The sequence below is a fragment of the Coregonus lavaretus genome (assembly GCF_964263955.1).
Source record: "Coregonus lavaretus genome assembly, chromosome: 8".
Lineage (NCBI taxonomy): Eukaryota > Metazoa > Chordata > Actinopteri > Salmoniformes > Salmonidae > Coregonus > Coregonus lavaretus.
Window position 1 is genome coordinate 42,638,907 of NC_139995.1, and position 19,375 is coordinate 42,658,281.

The 19,375-nt window shown below is 49.6% G+C and overlaps 1 pseudogene across 1 annotated transcript in view; it reads left to right on the forward strand.

The window, feature by feature from the left end:
- The window catches only part of LOC311134059 (pleckstrin homology domain-containing family A member 6-like), an 86,910-nt pseudogene that overhangs the window by 23,228 nt on the left and 44,307 nt on the right, over nucleotides 1-19,375 (forward strand). Inside the window, exons 4-7 of the transcript XR_014615390.1 lie at nucleotides 15,376-15,551; nucleotides 15,915-16,493; nucleotides 17,390-17,915; nucleotides 18,112-18,198. The product of XR_014615390.1 is annotated as a pleckstrin homology domain-containing family A member 6-like (transcript). The remainder of the gene's footprint in view (nucleotides 1-15,375; nucleotides 15,552-15,914; nucleotides 16,494-17,389; nucleotides 17,916-18,111; nucleotides 18,199-19,375) is intronic.

The window sequence follows — 19,375 nt, forward strand, 5'->3', positions numbered from 1 at the left end:
CAGATCCTTGGCCTCAGTGATTCACCAGGTCCTTGGCCTCAGTGATTCACCAGGTCCTTAGCCTCAGTGATTCACCAGGTCCTTGGCCTCAGTGATTCACCAGGTCCTTGGCCTCAGTGATTCACCAGGTCCTTGGCCTCAATGATTCACCAGGTTCTTGGCCTCAGTGATTCACCAGGCCTGGGAGAGACTCTGCTCTTTGCCAAGCATGACTCACAGCTGGATACTGATTTATATCATTAGACCTTTTTAGTACAAATATTACATTTTATTACTTTGACTATCATGCCTAATACACTATTTAATTGACCTGCCACTGTTTCTATAATGAAGGGTATTTTGCTGCACTTACCAGACCAAACTGCTTACTGTAGAAATCATGCAAACCAGCAACTGCCAAGTAGAGCCCTGTTGACTTTAATCTAAGTAAACCCCCTAGCTAGCTAGCAGGAGCTGCCATGTCATGGCCCTCACAGTCAATGAGTCACAACAACGCAGGAGTGTTTTTCTCCTGGTGAACACACACACTCACCTGTCTCACCTGTGTTAGCGTGTGCAGGACCGGTTTGACCACTGCACCAGGGGTGTGTGTGAGTTGAGCAACAGTTTGAGATCACACACACCTGCGCTTATGGTTGTTTTTGTCTTGGTGAGGCCGTTGACACCATGTGACAAATGAAAAGACTGGCCAGTTCGTTCCTTTGAAATTCACGTCTTTTTCTAGAGCGACCAGCTTGCTGTTTTCTTCCTGTTGTTGTTTTGACCTTGACAGTGTACCATTCAGACTATTTCTTTTGATAAAAGTCTTGGGACTAGAATAGCGTTGTTGTTCTCTGGGCTGTGTTTCTAATAGCTGTTTTAATGATAGTGTTGTTGTGATGTGTGTCTCAACCCTCTCTAGTCTCAGACCTTCCGGCTGTTGTGGAGTTGCTTTGTTCGCAGGCAGACTGTTAATGTGCTGACAGAAGGACAAAGGGCTGCAAAAGATGTTAACACAGACACACACTGGCCTCAGAGACAACTTGGCCAACTTGGTTGGAGATTGAGAATATTAATGTACGCCATGCTGGCACCAAGAGTTCCAAGACAGTTAGGCTACATTCTAGTTAGAATGCAAATTAGAATATTGTTGTTGTGTTTGGTGCCAACATGGAAGGTAGTTTGCCAGACACTGTACGGTATACTGTTTCTATAGACCTGCTGTAGCTCTGTCAAACCCTAGTTCACTGCTGCTACTGCTCAATACTTCTGTCTCAAACTGAATCTCCTTGTCATGTTCAGAAAATAGCTGTTGAGCGTTCTCGACCATTGTTGAGCGCTGTTGACCGCGTTCTCCCCACTCCCTGAACCGTGCAGGTTGACAGAGGCAGAAGGTTTACGGAGGGCTAATTACCTTAAAGTCAACATTTGCATGATTGAGCAAATCAATGCTTTATGTTTCCTTTATCTTCCACTGATTATGATGTATGCTGTGTACCACTGTGTGTGTTCTCACACTAGTTACTCCCTACTATGGAACCTAATTAGGCACTCCCTAGCCTCATCGAGAACCAGGCTTCCCTAATCAGAAAGCCTGGTGAAGTCAATGGCAGAAAGTAGCTAAAAAGGGGAGGAAACCTGGTGTAAATCAGTGACTCCTCACAACTCATCAAAACAATCAAATGCCTTGCTTGGGCGGAGCGGCGTTTGAATGCCTTCATCGACTCGATTGTGTGTATAGAGCACAGTTCTGGCAAAACATAATTCAGTTTTTCCTTCAGGTTTTCTTCCATTTTCTGCAATGTTACAAACTAGCATACCCAACAGCTCTCTGTAAAATGTGTCCTACCTGATCTGAAAAAAGTGAGAAACATAACACCCTTTCTACGGGCATGTGGGGGGAAGGTTCTTGAAATGTAACATCCCCCAAAAAATGTAGTCGCTGGAAGCAGAACATTGTAGCAGTTTCGGCTAATACAAAATTCTCCAGAGCTCCAAATGAGGTGTGACAACAACAAATAAAATAAAATAAAATAAAATGTTATTGGCCACATGCTGTCATGGGCCTCTCACTCCACCGGGTTACCACCTTAATTTTCTTCCACTCTGCTCACCACTCTCTCTACTCAGCCTAACTAGCTCCACCTGTCCCTGCTCTGCTCTGCTCTAATTACTCTGCCAGCTGCGCTGCATTACCCACTACCTCTCCCAGTATTTAAGGCCCTGTCTTTCAGCTCTCCGGTGTCAGATCGTCTGCAAAGCTCACACCCGGAACCTGTTTGCTCGCGCTTCTGGCTCACCCTGGTTTTGTGACCCCGGACCTGCCTGATTTTTGGATACTCTTCTGCCCCAGGAGATCCAGACCTGCTTCTGCCATTACGACTCCTGACTACTCTTCTATCCCGGTAACTCTGACCAGCCTTCTGCCTTGCTACTACGTATTTTGGATGTCCCTTGAACTGTACTGCTGCCTTGTTTCATTCCGCCCTGTTGTGTCTGTGTCTCCCCCCCCCAGGACTTCTGGACCACCCACCACCGGCTTCATAGGACGCATCGCTGCCACTGGGGGGGGCACAGACCCAGCACATTGGACGGGATCCCTGTTACCCCTGGAGCCTTCATTCACTCCCTACTTCCCTTTTCCCTTAAGTTTTAATAAACTTTCTGGTGTGACGCAATTGTGGTCCTCTGGTCGTCTGTCTGAACCGTGACAGTACGATCTGACCATTATGGACTCAGCGCACACTTTCCCCGACATGGAAACCGATGAGCATGAGCAGCAGTTCCAGCAGCACCAACAACAACTCGCCATGATCATTCAACTCCTCACCAACCTTACCCCAGCCAGTCTGCCCACCAGCCCTGCCCCCGAGTTACCTGCCCCGGTCATTGCAGCCGCTGCTCCGGAACCCAAGATTGGAAACCCCGAGCGGTTCAACGGCGATTCAACCCAGGTCCGGCCATTCCTGACTAGCTGCCGACTTCAGTTCTCCTTGCAGCCAAGGACCTTCGCCACGGAGGGGGCTAAAGTTGGGTATGCCATCACTCACCTGACGGGCCGAGCTCGACTCTGGGGAACAGCAGAGTTCGAACGTCAAACCCCCGCATGTGCAACCTTCGACCTGTTTGCTGAGGAGATGCTGAAGGTGTTTGACCTGGATTCACCAACCGCAGAGGCGTCTCGTGAACTGTTCAGTATTCGACAAGGCAGACGTACAGTCGCAGACCATTCCATCGACTTCCGAACCCTGGCTAGACGAAGTTCTTGGAACACACCATCGTTGGTGGACGCGTTCTTCCATAGTTTGGCTGACTATATCAAGGACGAGTTGGTCTCCCATGAACTGCCTTCCACTCTTGATGAAGCCATCGCACTGACTGTCAGGATCGACAGAAGGATACAGACCCGTCGTCGTGAGAGGGGGCGCCAAGGTCCACCTACTACCGGCATTCGGAGAGATCCGACTGGGCTCCTGTCATCTACTGCCACTCACCCAGGTCAGCTTGATCAGTCTGAGCCTATGGAGATTGGGCGAGCCTCTCTCACTCCTGCAGAGCGCCAGCGCCGCTTCACCTCAAACCTCTGCCTCTATTGTGGAGGTGATGGACATCGTGTGGTAACCTGCCCTTTAAAGGGCCGAAGCTCACCGGGCATAGGGGGAGTCCGGTTGAGTTCAATGACCATCCAGTCCTCCGACCGCAAACCCCTGCTGCAAGTTCACCTCCGCCTCTCTGACTCAACTCACACCCTGGCTGCTCTGGTGGATTCTGGCGCCGAAGCCAACATAATGGACATCAAGCTGGCACGCCAACTGGGACTGGAGAACCTCCGTTTGACACCTCCTATTCCTGCCCGGGCACTGGACGGACACTTACTCGGATCGGTCACTCATGTCACGGCCCCGGTCTCGATGGGTCTGTCCGGAAATCATCAAGAAACTATCCAGTTTCACCTGCTCCCCTCTCCAGGCCAACCCCTCATCCTGGGTTACCCATGGCTCCGCCGGCACAACCCTCAGCTCGACTGGGTGACCGGGGTGATCAGGGAGTGGGGAGAGGACTGCCACCGAACCTGCCTGCTTGCTGCCGCACTACCCCCTCGGCCAGTACCTACTAACTCCGCTCCTGACCTCTCCAATGTCCCAGAATGCTACCATGGTCTCAGAGAGGTGTTTAACAAAGCAAGAGCCACATCTCTGCCCCCTCACCGACCGTACGACTGTGCCATCGACCTCCTCCCTGGAACAGCCCCTCCAAAGGGTCGTCTTTATTCGTTGTCTGCTCCTGAAAGAAAGTCCATGGAGGACTACATCAATGGCTCTCTGTCCGCAGGATTAATCCGTTCATCTTCATCTCCTGCTGGTGCTGGCTTCTTCTTTGTGGGGAAGAAGGACGGATCTCTTCGCCCCTGCATCGACTACAGGGGACTCAACGACATCACAGTGAAAAACCGTTACCCTCTGCCTCTGCTCACCTCTGCTTTTGAGTTGCTCCAGGGAGCCACTGTTTTTACCAAGTTGGATCTCAGAAACGCTTACCACCTAGTGCGGATCCGGGAGGGAGATGAATGGAAAACCGCATTCAATACACCAACAGGCCACTACGAGTATCTGGTTATGCCTTTTGGCCTCACCAATGCTCCTGCTGTGTTCCAGGCTCTAGTGAATGATGTACTGCGGGACATGTTAAACAAGTTTGTCTTCGTTTACCTGGATGACATCTTAATCTACTCCAGAAACCTGTCTGAACACACCCGCCATGTCCAGCAAGTCCTTCATCGTCTTCTGGAGAATTCCCTCTACGCCAAGGCAGAGAAATGTGAGTTTCACGTCAAGACAGTGGCCTTCCTGGGGTACATAGTGGCAGAGGGAAGTATCCAAATGGATCCTGCCAAAGTATCAGCAGTCACTTCATGGCCAGTTCCGGAGAACAGAAAGAAGCTGCAACAGTTTCTGGGGTTTGCTAACTTCTATAGGAAGTTTATCCGGAACTACAGTACCGTTGCTGCCCCTCTCACTGCTCTAACCAGCACCAAGCAACCCTTCACCTGGACCCCAGCAGCCGACAAAGCCTTCAGTACCCTCAAGGTGAGGTTCACCTCCGCTCCCATCCTCCAGATGCCTGATGTGGACCGGCAATTCATTGTGGAGGTGGACGCCTCGGATGTGGGAGTTGGTGCTGTGATTTCTCAGTGGGCTGCGGAGGATAGGAAGCTCCATCCCTGTGCCTTTTTCTCACGTCGGTTGTCCCCCTCTGAGTGCAATTACGACATAGGGAACCGTGAGCTGCTGGCTGTGAAGCTTGCCTTGGAGGAGTGGCGTCACTGGCTGGAGGGGTCCACCATTCCATTTCTCGTTTGGACCGATCATAAGAACTTGGAGTACATCCGCACGGCCAAACGGTTGAACTCCAGGCAGTCCCGCTGGGCCCTGTTCTTCACCAGGTTTAATTTCACTCTGTCATACCGGCCTGGATCACGCAACACCAAGCCAGACGCCCTCTCCCGTCAATTCCAGAAGGATGACACCCCCTCCAAGGACCCTGTGTCGATTCTGCCAAGTCCCTGCATCGTTGCAGCTCTGACCTGGGCTGTTGAGGAACAGGTGCTGGAGGCTCTCCGTAACCAGCCAGGTCCCAGCACTTGCCCAGCTGACCGCCTTTTTGTCCCCGAAGACCTGAGGTCCCAGGTCGTTCAGTGGGGACATGACTCCCGCCTAGCTTGTCACCCTGGCTCCACCCGCACTTACAACCTGCTCGCCCAGAGGTTCTGGTGGCCCTCTCTGAGGAAGGATGTACGGGAATTCGTCCAAGCCTGCCCCATCTGCAACCAACACAAGTCGTCCTGCCAGCCCCCAGCCGGATTGCTGCAGCCCCTGCCTGTGCCCAGACGTCCCTGGTCTCACATCGCCCTTGACTTTGTCACGGGGCTGCCCCCTTCAAGTGGCATGACCGTCATTCTCACCATCGTTGACCGTTTCAGCAAGATGGCACACTTCATTCCCCTCCCCAAGCTCCCAACCGCCAAGGAGACCGCCCAGGTGGTCCTGGAACACGTCTTCCGGATCCACGGACTGCCAAAGGATGTAGTTTCTGACCGTGGTCCACAATTCTCCTCCGCTTTTTGGAAGGAGTTCTGTCACCTGCTGGGAGCCACAGTCAGTCTGACTTCCGGATTCCATCCCCAATCCAATGGGCAGTCAGAGCGGGCTAATCAGGAGCTCGAGAAGGCACTGCGATGCATGACTTCACGCAACCCCCACTCCTGGTCGCAGCAATTGACATGGGTGGAGTACGCACACAATTCTCTGACCTGCTCTGCCATCGGTATGTCCCCTTTCCAATGTGTTTATGGATACCAGCCTCCTCTATTTGCCAGCCAGGAAGAGGAGGTTACTTGCCCATCTGCACTTGCTTTTGCCCGTCGATGTCGCCGCACCTGGTCACAAGCCCGAGCCACACTCCTCAGATCCGTTGCCAGCTACACTACCGGGGCCAACCGTCGGAGAATTCCTGCTCCCACCTACCATGTTGGTCAAAGGGTGTGGTTGTCATCGAAGAACCTGCCACTCAGGGTGGAGTCGCAGAAGCTGGCACCTCGGTTCATTGGCCCATTCCCTATCATAAGAGTGATTAGCCCAACTGCTGTCCGGCTCCAACTGCCTAATTCCCTGAGGGTGCACCCCACTTTCCATGTGTCTAAGATTAAGCCCATCCATGAGAGTCCGCTGGTCCCTGCTGCGCCTTGTCCTCCTCCTCCACGGCTCGTCGATGGTGGTCTGGTTTACACCGTCCGCCGCCTGCTTCGGTCCAGACGGAGGGGTAGGGGTCTCCAGTACCTCATTGACTGGGAGGGCTATGGACCTGAGGAAAGGACCTGGGTGCCAGCTAGTCGGATTGTGGATAGGACTCTCATCACCGCTTTCCACCAACGGCATCCTGATCAACCTGCAATCCGTAGGGGCCGCCCCAGAGGGGTCCCTAACCGTCCTGCCCGCTCGGCTTCCTGTCCTGTGCCTGATCCTGTCTCGGGACCTGTCCCATCTCCCGACCACGGCCCTCCGGCTTCCTCCGAGGATGAGGACGTTCACTCGGACCGTTCGGAGGAGTTCTAGCCCTCCTCCGGCTCCCCTCCTCCCGCCCGGCGTGGTGTTGCTCTTGGGACTTCTGGGGCCGTCCCTTGGGGGGGGGGTTCTGTCATGGGCCTCTCACTCCACCGGGTTACCACCTTAATTTTCTTCCACTCTGCTCACCACTCTCTCTACTCAGCCTAACTAGCTCCACCTGTCCCTGCTCTGCTCTGCTCTAATTACTCTGCCAGCTGCGCTGCATTACCCACTACCTCTCCCAGTATTTAAGGCCCTGTCTTTCAGCTCTCCGGTGTCAGATCGTCTGCAAAGCTCACACCCGGAACCTGTTTGCTCGCGCTTCTGGCTCACCCTGGTTTTGTGACCCCGGACCTGCCTGATTTTTGGATACTCTTCTGCCCCAGGAGATCCAGACCTGCTTCTGCCATTACGACTCCTGACTACTCTTCTATCCCGGTAACTCTGACCAGCCTTCTGCCTTGCTACTACGTATTTTGGATGTCCCTTGAACTGTACTGCTGCCTTGTTTCATTCCGCCCTGTTGTGTCTGTGTCTCCCCCCCCCAGGACTTCTGGACCACCCACCACCGGCTTCATAGGACGCATCGCTGCCACTGGGGGGGGCACAGACCCAGCACATTGGACGGGATCCCTGTTACCCCTGGAGCCTTCATTCACTCCCTACTTCCCTTTTCCCTTAAGTTTTAATAAACTTTCTGGTGTGACGCAATTGTGGTCCTCTGGTCGTCTGTCTGAACCGTGACACATGCGCCGAATACAACAGGTGCAGACATTACAGTGAAATGCTTACTTACAGCCCTTAACCAACAGTGCATTTATTTTTAATAAAAAAACTAAAATAAAACAACAACAAAAAAGTGTTGAGAAAAAAAGAGCAGAAGTAAAATAAAATAACAGTAGGGAGGCTATATATACAGGGGGGTACCGGTGCAGAGTCAATGTGCGGGGGCACCGGCTAGTTGAGGTAGTTGAAGTAATATGTACATGTGGGTAGAGTTAAAGTGACTATGCATTCATAATTAGTAGCAGCAGCGTAAAAAAATGGGGTGGGGGTGGGGGGCAGTGCAAATAGTCCGGGTAGCCATGATTAGCTGTTCAGGAGTCTTATGGCTTGGGGGTAGAAGCTGTTGAGAAGTCTTTTTGACCTAGACTTGGCACTCCGGTACCGCTTGCCGTGCGGTAGCAGAGAGAACAGTCTATGACTAGGGTGGCTGGAGTCTTTGACAATTTTGAGGGCCTTCCTCTGACACCGCCTGGTATAGAGGTCCTGGATGGCAGGAAGCTTGGCCCCAGTGATGTACTGGGCCGTACGCACTACCCTCTGTAGTGCCTTGCGGTCGGAGGCCAAGCAGTTGCCATACCAGGCGGTGATGCAACCAGTCAGGATGCTCTCGATGGTGCAGCTGTAGAATTTTTTGAGGATCTGTGTACCCATGCCAAATCTTTTCAGTCTCCTGAGGGGGAATAGGCTTTGTCGTGCCCTCTTCATGACTGTCTTGGTGTGTTTGGACCATGATAGTTCGTTGGTGATGTGGACACCAAGGAACTTGAAGCTCTCAACCTGATCCACTACAGCCCCGTCGATGAGAATGGGGGCGTGCTCAGTGCTCTTTTTTTCCTGTAGCCCACAATCATCTCCTTTGTCTTGGTCACGTTGAGGAAGAGGTTGTTATCCTGGCACCACACGGCCAGGTCTCTGACCTCCTCCCTATAGGCTGTCTCATCATTGTCTGTGATCAGGCCTACCACTGTTGTGTCGTCTGCATACTTAATGATGGTGTTGGAGTCGTGCCTGGCCATGCAGTCATGGGTGAACAGGGAGTACAGGAGGGGACTGAGCATGCACCCCTGAGGGGCCCCTGTGTTGAGGATCAGTGTGGTAGATGTGTTGTTACCTACCCTTAACACCTGGGGGCGGCCCATCAGGAAGTCCATGATCCAGTTGCAGAGGGAGGTGTTTAGTCCCAGGATCCTTAGCTTAATGATGAGCTTTGAGGGCACTATGGTGTTGAATGCTGAGCAGTAGTCAATGAATAGCATTCTCACGTAGGTGTGTCTCTTGTCCAGGTGGGAAAGGGCAGTGTGGAGTGCAATAGAGATTGCATCATCTGTGGATCTGTTGGGGCGGTATGCAAATTGGAGTGGGTCTAGGGTTTCTGGGATAATGGTGTTGATGTGAGCCATGACCAGCCTTTCAAAGCACTTCATGGCTACAGACGTCAGTGCTACGGGTAGGTAGTTATTTAGGCAGGTTATCTTAGTGTCCTTGGGCACAATGACTATGGTGGTCGGCTTGAAACATGTTGGTATTACAGACTCAGTCAGGGACATGTTGAAAATGTCAGTGAAGACACTTGCCAGTTGGTCAGGACATGCTCGGAGTACACGTCCTGGTAATCCGTCTGGCCCTGCGACCTTGTGAATGTTGACCTGCTTAAAAGTCTTACTCACATCGGCTATGGAGAGCGTGATCACATAGTCATCCAGAACAGCTGGTGCTCTCATGCATGCTTCAGTGTTGCTTGCCTCGAAGCGAGCATAGAAGTGCTTTAGCTCGTCTGGAAGTCTTGTGTCACTGGGCAGCTCGCGGCTGTGCTTCCCTTTGTAGTCTGTAATAGTTTTCAAGCCCTGCCTCATCCGACGAGCGTCAGAGCCGGTGTAGTACGATTCAATCTTAGTCCTGTATTGACTCTTTGCCTGTTTGACGGTTCGTCGTAGGGCATAGCGGGATTTCTTATAAGCGTCCGGGTTAGAGTCCAGCTCCTTGAAAGCGGCAGCTCTACCCTTTAGATCAGGGCGGATGTTTCCTGTAATCCATGGCTTCTGGTTGGGGTATGTACGTACGGTCACTGTGGGGACGACATCATCGATGCACTTATTGATGAAGCCAGTGACTGATGTGGTGTACTCCTCAATGCTATCTGAAGAATCCCGGAACATGTTCCAGTCTGTGCTAGCAAAACAGTCCTGTAGCTTAGCATCTGCGTCATCTGACCACTTTTTTATTAACCGAGTCACTGGTGCTTCCTGCTTTAGTTTTTGCTTATAAGCAGGATTCAGGAGGATAGAGTTATGGTCAGATTTGCCAAATGGAGGGCGAGGGAGAGCTTTGTATGCGTTTCTGTGTGTGGAGTAAAGGTGGTCTAGAGTTTTTTTTCCTCTGGTTGCACATTTAACATGCTGGTAGAAATTAGGTAGAACGAATTTAAGTTTCCCTGCATTAAAGTCCCCGGCCACTAGGAGTGCTGCCTCTGGATTAGCGTTTTCCTGTTGATTTATGGCCTTATACAGCTCATTCAGTGCAATCTTAATGCCAGCATTGGTTTGTGGTGGTAAATAGACAGCTATGAAAAATATAGATGAAAACTCTCTTGGTAAATAATGTGATCTACAGCTTATCATAAGATACTCTACCTCAGGCGAGCAAAACCTCGAGACATCCTTAGTATTTGATTTTGTGCACCAGCTGTTGTTTACAAATATACACAGACCGCCACCCCTTGTCTTACCGGAGTCAGCCGTTCTATCCTGCCGATGTAGCGTATAGCCCGCTAGCTGTATGTTGTCCATGTCGTCGTTCAGCCACGACTCGTGAAACATAAGATATTACAGTTTTTAATGTCCCGTTGGAAATCTTAGGTCATCCCATTTATTCTCAAATGATTGAAGATTGGCTAATAGGATTGATGGGAGAGGCAGTTTACTCGCTCGCCGTCGGATCCTTACAAGGCACCCCGACCTACGTCCACGATATCTCCATCTCTTCCTCATGCGAATGACGGAGATTTGGGCCTTGTCGGGTGTCTGTAGGATATCTTTCGCGGCCCTCTCGTTGAAGAAAAAATCTTCGTCCAATATGAGGTGAGTAATCGCTGTCCTGATATCCAGAAGCTCTTTTTGGTTATAAGAGACGATGGCAGAAACATTATGTACAAAATAAATTACAAATAACGCGGAAAAACACACATAATAGTACAATTGGTTAGAGGGCTGTAAAACGGCAGCCATCTGCTCCGGCGCCATTAATCTATTATTATTATTATTTTATTTTTTTGAAGTATGGCTACACGAGACAAGGCACTCCCTGCCTCCCTATGTCTCCGTATGACAGCGGCCAGCCAGTACCATGTACTACTGTAAGAGGCAGTATTCCTCACATGTATACCAAATACTTCAGGGGTTTCTAGTTGAGGAGTTTGTCAGGTGTGAGTTGAGGCAAGAAAAGGCAAGGGAGAGGATGGGGTTCCTCTCATGCCTTCCTGATTAGGGTTATTCCTTGTTGCCTTGGCTTGCTCTCGTTGGGGGCTTTGCGTTGCGGTTAAACACCTAGTGACAAATGGATGGTTTTAGTCTCCGTATAGTAGTTAGGGACCGTGACCTTTGACATAGTGCTTTATCTATTAGTATGTTCCTATGTGTATTATTGCCTTATCTGTACTGTGTCAAAGATGACTGTGGTCATGTAGGATCAGTGTGCACGTGTCTAAGGTCTATATGTAACTGACAGAATAGGTACTATGCCTACAAAATTACATGTTTTGAACTAGGTACATAGAAACAAACCATTGTACTGCTCAACTTTCTTGCACCTTTTAGGGCACATCAGATTTGTTTTTCTGCGCACCTGTGCCCTTTTAGCTCAGTAACTGATCATAGTTATCTTATTTATCTCTGTTGACTTGTGATGTAACAAGATAATGCACAATATAATAATATATAATAATTACTATTATAGTTCTCCTTCTACACGTATCTCTGAAACTGATATGGTTCTACTGCCCTCATGTGGCAGATGAGAGACATTTCAGTAAATATCACCGACGTTACCTTTGCATGTTGATGTTGTGTAGATTAGAACGAGGTGTGAGCTATTTTACCAATCACAATGGCACCAGGGAAGACAAGAGAAGGCTAATGGATGTATTTTCTCCTTATTAACCCGTTTTTCTTTCAGGATACCAGTGGTTGCAGGGTATTTGTGGATCCTTGAGTTTCACAGAAATATGAGACATAAACTCAGCAAAAAAGAAACGTCCCTTTGTCAGGACCCTTTCTTTTAAAGATAATTTGTAAAAAATCCAAATAACTTCACAGATCTTCATTGTAAAGGGTTTAAACACTGTTTCCCATGCTTGTTCAATGAACCATAAACAATTAATGAACATGTACCTGTGGAACGGTCGTTAAGACACTAACAGCTTACAGATGGTAGACAATTAAGGTCACAGTTATGAAAACTTAAGACACTAAAGAGGCCTTTCTACTGACTCTGAAAAACACCAAAAGAAAGATGCCCAGGGTCCCTGCTCATCTGCGTGAATGTGCCTTAGGCATGCTGCAAGGAGGCATGAGGACTGCAGATGTGGCCAGGGCAATAAATTGCAATGTCCGTAATGTGAGACGCCTAAGACAGCGCTACAGGGAGACAGGATGGACAGCTGATCGTCCTCACAGTGGCAGACCACGTGTAACAACACCTGCACAGGATCGGTACATCCGAACATCACACCTACGGGACAGGTACAGGATGGCAACAACAACTGCCCAAGTTACACCAGGAACGCACAATCCCTCCATCAGTGGTCAGACTGTCCGCAATAGGCTGAGAGAGGCTGGACTGAGGGCTTGTAAGCCTGTTATAAGGCAGGTCCTCACCAGACATCACCGGCAACAACGTCGCCTATGGGCACAAACCCACCGTCGCTGGACCAGACAGGACTGGCAGAAATGCTCTTCACTGACAAGTAGCGGTTTTGTCTCACCAGGGGTGATGGTCGGATTCGCGTTTATCGTCGAAGGAATGAGCGTTACACCGAGGCCTGTACTCTGGAGGGGGATTGATTTGGAGGGTCCGTCATGGTCTGGGGCGGTGTGTCACAGCATCATCGGACTGAGCTTGTTGTCATTGCAGGCAATCTCAACACTGTGCGTTACAGGGAAGACATCCTCCTCCCTCATGTGGTACCCTTCCTGCAGGCTCATCCTGACATGACCCTCCAGCATGACAATGCCACCAGCCATACTGCTCATTCTGTGCATGATTTCCTGCAAGAGAGGAATGTCAGTGTTCTGCCATGGCCAGCGAAGAGCGAACAGGGACCTGTTGGATCGGAGGGTGAGGGCCAGGGCCATTCCCCCCAGAAATGTCTGGGAACTTGCAGGTGCCTTGGTGGGAGAGTGGGGTAACATCTCACAGCAAGAACTGGCAAATCTGGTGCAGTCCATGAGGATGAGATGCACTGCAGTACTTAATGCAGCTGGTGGCCACACCTGATACTGACTGCTACTTTTGACCCCCCCTTTGTTCAGGGACACATTATTCAATTTCTGTTAGTCACATGTCTGTGGAACTTGTCTCAGTTGTTGAATCTTGTTATGTACATACAAATATTTACACATGTTAAGTTTGCTGAAAATAAACGCAGTTGACAGTGAGAGGAAGTTTCTTATTTTGCTGAGTTTATAAGTCTCACTGCACCCTTACCTCTGTCTAGGATATGATCCTTACCCCTACCTCTGTCTAGGATATGATCATTACCCTTACCTCTGTCTAGGATATGATCATTACCCTTACCTCTGTCTAGGATATGACCCTTAACTTACCTCTGTCTAGGATATGATCCTTACCCTTACCTCTGTCTAGGATATGACCCTTAACTTACCTCTGTCTAGGATATGATCCTTACCTTTACCTCTGTCTAGGATATGACCCTTAACTTACCTCTGTCTAGGATATGATCCTTACCCTTACCTCTGTCTAGAATATGACCCTTAACTTACCTCTGTCTAGGATATGATCCTTACCCTTACCTCTGTCTAGGATATGACCCTTAACTTACCTCTGTCTAGGATATGATCCTTACCCTTACCTCTGTCTAGGATAGGATCCTTACCCTTACCTCTGTCTAGGATATGATCCTTACCCTTACCTCTGTCTAGGATATAACCCTTCACTTACCTCTGTCTAGGATATAACCATTAACTTACCTCTGTCTAGGATAGGATCCTTACCCTTACCTCTGTCTAGGATATGATCCTTACCCTTACCTCTGTCTAGGATATGACCCTTAACTTACCTCTGTCTAGGATATAACCATTAACTTACCTCTGTCTAATATATTACCCTTAACTTACCTCTGTCTAGAATATTACCCTTAACTTACCTTTGTCTAAGATTTGACCCTTAACTTACCTCTGTCTAGGATATGACCCTTAACTTACCTCTGTCTAGGTTATGACCCTTACCTTTCTCTCTAGGACCCTCACCCTTACCGTTACCCCTTTCCTACCCTAACCCTCTGGGTACCCCTCCAATCAATGTGCTCTGACCTCTGAACATTCACCTTTATAACCTCTGACCCTCACCAATTTATCCTCTCCTTCCTCTTTCCCCAACCTGCGAGGACCCCCTGAGCATAGCTGTCCTCCATTGTAGAGTTCCCCAGATGATCTTGTTCCATGTAGGTAGTATTCACCCTTTATTCACCCTTTCTCTTCTCATTCTCCCAACTGCATGGTTACTCTGCTCACTGCATGGTTACTCTGCTCACTGCATGGTTACTCTGTTCACTGCATGGTGTTGGTCACTAACTGTTAAAGAGTGAGAAGCTAGATTCACCTGGTTGGTTTTACTGTCAAGAGTCTGTGGATCCAGACAATGTTTTTATACTGCATGTTATTGGGCATGTTATTGGGCTTTGACATTGCAAGCAGCACTGCAGGTAAGACACGATTGACTGATCTACAAATCACCTTTCGTCATAAACAACTACTTATTATTTTTTGTAGATCAGTCAGTCAGTCAGTCACAATTTATCCACAATGCATCACATATTTGATCCTCTCGAATACAACCATTTACTGAGTTCTGAATGGCTTCATTGATATAACTATCCTTTAAAGCTGCAGTGCCATCTAAAGGCTGGATACTCATCACTAACCTGGCTGTTTTCTGAGTAATCCAAACTGACTGTGGTTTGAATGTTGTGACTACTCACCAATACATCAGTCAATTAAACGTTTTGTGCTGCAAAGTAAACACAGCTGTTTCATCTTACTCCACTCTACTAGTCAAGCTGTGTACTAGTCAAGCTATGTATTAGTCAAGCTGTGTATTAGTCAAGCTGTGTTTGTTGGTCATTGACAATCATTCAATGCAACATTAAAATACATGCATGTGTTTGAGACCTGTGTGTGTTTTTTTGCATCACAGTGTTTGATGATGATGCTGCTACTGATGATGTTTCATATGAGGAAAGCTCTGGCTAACGTCTCCTCTCTGTCTGTTACAGGTTTGGTACGAGGAAGAGGAGGAGGAGGAAGGTGAGATTAAGGGCCACATTGTGTTCTGTATGCAGGCTGAACACGCAGGAACACGCACGTACTACTTCAGCGCTGAGACTGCTGAGGAACAGGAGGAGTGGGTCGACGCTATGAACGAGGCTGTCCAGATACAGCCTTCATGGAGGTATACACACATACTGTACAAGCAAGCACGCACGCACACAAACACACACACGTAAGCACGCACACGCACAAGCACGCACGCACACACACAAACACGTAAGCACGCAAACACACACACGTAAGCAAGCACGCACGCACACACACACACACTTAATGTATTGTGAAATCTGTTGTAAAATGTATTTTAATGTAAAAATATATATATTATAATGTATATTACTGACTTAATTTTTGCTGGACCCCAGGAAGAGTAGCTGCTGCCTTGGCATCTGCCAATGGGGATGCATAATGAATACAAATACAAGTTCAAATACACACACACACACACAAACACACACACACTAACTCTCTCCCTTCCCCACAGGACCACCAACTCAGAGGCCACCACACCCACAGCGGAACTCCATGGTAACACCTTGGTAACCAAAGGACCTGAACCACACACCCAGACACACACATACATCAAGGACAACGGCCAGACGACAGACCTCCAAGACACAGAGCGTGGACCACGAAAACCCGCCCATCACAAGGTCAACGGGGTTGACCGCCATGGAAATGGCCCTTCCCTCCACCAGCCCCTCAGAGCAGGAGGGGAGGATGGGGGTAGAGAGAGGGGAGAGGGGGGAGAGAGGAGGGCCAGGACCTGCACCCCATCCCCCATCACCAGCCCAACGGGTGGGGCCCCTACGGTCCCCCAAACGGGCCCCCTCACCATGGAAACGGACCCCACCAGGATAACGGGCGGCCACCCAGGGACCTCCAGAGGGAGGGATGAGAGAGGGGAGGAGATGAGGGAGCAGCCGGAGAATGTGGTCCTGAGACGGGGCTTCGTGCCACGGACGAACCCTGAGAGACAGGCCCAGAGGAAGAGCTCCATGACCTATCTACAGCAGTGGGTCAACCAGCGCAGAGTCGTGGCTGTACAGGAGGACATGAACAGGTGGGAGAGAGAGAGAGAGAGAGAGAGAGAGAGAGAGAGAGAGAGAGAGAGAGAGAGAGAGAGAGAGAGAGAGAGAGAGAGAGAGAGAGAGAGAGAGAGAGAGAGAGAGAGAGAGAGAGAGAGAGAGAGAGAGAGAGAGAGAGAGAGAGAGAGAGAGAGAGAGAGAGAGAGAGAGAGAGAGAGAGAGAGAGAGAGAGAGGAGAGAGAGAGAGAGAGAGAGAGAGAGAGAGAGAGAGAGAGAGAGAGAGAGAGAGAGAGGGAGAGGAGGGGATGGGAGAGAGAGGAGAGAGAGAGAGGGGAGAGAGATAGAGGGAGAGGAGGGGATGGGAGAGAGAGGAGAGAGAGCTAGAGAGAGAGCAGGAGAGATAGAGGGAGAGGAGCGGGTGGAAGAGAGAGAGAGGAGAGAAAAAGAAAGAGAGAGCAGGAGAGATAGAGAGAGAGATAGAGAGAGAGGAGGGGATGGGAGAGAGAGCTAGAGAGAGAGGAGAGAGATAGAGGGAGAGGAGGGGATGGGAGAGAGAGGAGAGAGAGCTAGAGAGAGAGCAGGAGAGATAGAGGGAGAGGAGCGGGTGGAAGAGAGAGAGAGGAGAGAAAAAGAAAGAGAGAGCAGGAGAGATAGAGAGAGAGATAGAGAGAGAGGAGGGGATGGGAGAGAGAGCTAGAGAGAGAGGAGAGAGATAGAGAGAGAGGAGGGGATAAGAGAGAGAGAGATAGAGAGAGGAGAGAGAGAGGACAGAGGAGAGAGAGAGATAGAGAGGCGGGGATGGGAGAGAGAGGAGAGAGAGAGATAGAGAGAGAGGAGAGAGGATGAGTAAGATTGTTTTTTTTGTTTTGTGTGTCTACAACTACATGTCTTCCCTTCAACCATCTCTCTGTCTCTCTCTCTCCTCCCCCAGTACCTCCCGTTACTACACAGTGAACCGGGGTGTGCCAGCTGACTACTACAGCGTCTACGATAGCGTGGGGGGCGGTCCTGGCTACGTGGAGGAGTACCCCCTCTACCCGCCGGGCGTACGCCCCGACAGCATCTGCTCTGTGTCAGCCGTGGGCTACGACCGCCTGGGCCCCCCTCGCTGGACCAACGAGGAGAAGAGATGCTCACTACGGGACGGACCTCCCCTCTACGGACTCCCGCCCCCTCGAGACCCATACAGCCCCCCACCCGGCCCTGCCTATTACAGCCAGATGGATGCAGCACAGACCTCCATGAGGCGTCTCTCCATTCAGCCCAGGTCTAGGTCCGTCCCCAGGTCCCCCTCCTCATCCTCGGGTGGTCCCTACTCACCCGGCCCTCATAGCTTTGCCTCGCCCGTCCACTCGCCCTCGGCCCGGTTTGACAGAGGACCAAGCAGGCTACAGGAGGATGTGATCTACGCTGACCCCTCTGTGTACGGACTGAGGAGATCACTGAGCTCACCCAAGGTGAGAGAGGGGAGAGGGTGTGTGTGTATGCGCGCGATGTGTGTGATGTCAGGGTATGTTTGTTATGTCTGACGATACTTTTCTGGGAAAAAGACCAATCGATGGTAGATGTGTTAATTGGAGAAGATTTGTCTTTCTGTTGCTAGCCCAAAATCACAGTGATCTTAGAACATCCTGGTTATTTCTCTTATTTCAGTATGATTACCCTGGAGACAGGAGGTCGCTAAGCCAAGGAATGTACCACTACAACAACCCTGCCTCCCCTTCTCTCCACAGCAAAATGGTATGTCCTCCCAAAGCGTGTTACACTATCAAGAAACAATGAGTCCAGTGTCAAGATTGTGAGACACTTGACTACAGCACTCACACACACTTTCACACACCTACACGTGCTTAGCGGGAATATTGTCCTCGACAGCTACCTGTGCTTAAAATATGATCTGCAGCGTCTCTAAAGGTATGCTATAGCTGCACTTTGCTGCTGTATCTGGTGTGAGTTCTTATGTCTGTCCTCCCTGTCTCCCTTCTCTCTTTCTGTCTATCTTTTGTTTTGTCTCTGTCACTCTGTCACTCTCTCTTTCTCTGTCTGTCTCTTTCTTTATTTATGTCTCTGTTACTCTGTCTTTCTCTCTACACACACAACTCTCTCTCCTTACACTCTTTGTATATGACTCTGCGTCTGCTGGTGCCACTGATGCTGTTGCTACTGGTTTCACTGGTGTCTCTGGTACTGGGTCTTGCACTGTCCTCGTCCTTGTCACTGCTGCTGTCACTGCTGCTACTTGTATCAGGAGGACATTTTAGACCTGCAGCTCCAGAGAAACCTGGAGTACCTTGATCAACAGGTACGTGCCATAGGCATCTCTGGACACACCTCTACCACTACCTCTACCTCTACCGATGCACAGGAACACTCACACACCAAACAAAATCCAATGCATTTTACACATACGTGCTATGTCACAATACATTGTGAAAGCTTGGTAACTAACAAATTACTTGGAAACAACGTTGATTCAACCAGTTTGTGCCCAGTTTGAAAGCTTGGTAACTTAGCTACTGAGTACAGAGAAGGGTGGGGAAGGATGAGTCTAGAAGTCGTGAGAAGATGAGAAGAATGACATTAGCATCATCCATAAACTGTTGGTTATATTAAACCTCTCACATAGTGTGGTTGACAGCATTTGTGGGATGTTTGCCACAGCATTCAGATGTATTGTCCACGTTGTCCACACTGCTACCTGCTAAAAACCTGTTGTTTCTCACAATCACATTCCACATTCACTCCCACTGTTATCCTCTCTCCTCTGTCTCACTGTCACTGACTGCTTACACCTTATGATAATGACCAGTTTCTAGTGCTCACTATACACACCCCATCAGATCACTCTACAACAACACTGGAACTCTTTGTTGAACATTATACACAAACAGAAAGTTGTCTCTTCGATTTAACCAAT